Genomic DNA, 1,085 nt, shown 5'->3' with positions numbered 1-1,085 from the left:
GACGTTTTTCTGTCAAATCGTGTTATAGAACATAATTTACGGCGTCTGAGGGGCGCCTTGTCGCTTCAACCCTTTACGTGGTACATAATTTATGTATGGTCATGGTTGAGATCACACGCGCGGTAGTCAGAGATCGCGTGTGTCAAACCTATTTGAATTGACAGATCCATGTATATACATATGCATATATAGATCTATCTGAGGTACATAGCTATTTAAATGCTAACTTCTGATCCTTCACAACTAGCTATTAGAAGTTAATTATTCGAGGTGCAGAGAGGAGTTGTCATGTAATTTCCTATTGTCAATCACAATTAATAATTATTCTTTCTGATAATAACGATCTATTTAAATTTCTAAATATACTGAATGTCTTGTATCTTTTGAATTATTTCAAATGTTTTCCGCTCTTAAAACTATTAACTGGTAAGTACTCAGTAATAGGGTGCTAGCGCCCTGACATACTTGTTCTAAAACTGCGCATGCCGTTACACCTCCCCTCTTATTTTAAAAGATGTATCGCCTGCATGGCGAGACAGCTTCTATTGCTTTTTTACGACTTTCTCAAGTATCAAACGCGTCAAACTTTCAAGTATATAATTAATTTATGTTCAAAAAGTGAAATTTGAGTGAAAACTGGTCCTTGCATAATGATACATTTTCATGCAAAGGGAAAAAGAATTGAAGTGTTCACGTGAAAAGTGGAATAGGAATAATATTGTAAGCATATTTTGCTTGGAAACCAAATGACTGCTAGAAATCAGAACCAAAAAAAAAAATAATGGAAAAGATATTTACCCAGCACATAAATTAAAGGATTCAAATTTGTATGGATTTCAAACAGGAAAATGCTTGAAAAAGTAAGAAATTTTATTTTTAATAAATATATATTTTTTATAATTAATATTAATAATAGGTTTTTTTCGAATAAAGATTCTTTTATATAATGTAACAAAATGATTAGTTTTAATCTAAAAAATATTAAAAGGATGATAATGTAACGTCTAAAATATAAATTTGATATAAAAACAAATACACACAAATATTTTGGGTTCTCTTGAAACATAATACTGTATTTATATAAA

The sequence above is a fragment of the Belonocnema kinseyi genome, chromosome 6 (genome assembly GCF_010883055.1).
Source record: "Belonocnema kinseyi isolate 2016_QV_RU_SX_M_011 chromosome 6, B_treatae_v1, whole genome shotgun sequence".
Lineage (NCBI taxonomy): Eukaryota > Metazoa > Arthropoda > Insecta > Hymenoptera > Cynipidae > Belonocnema > Belonocnema kinseyi.
This window is presented reverse-complemented; position numbering follows the sequence as displayed.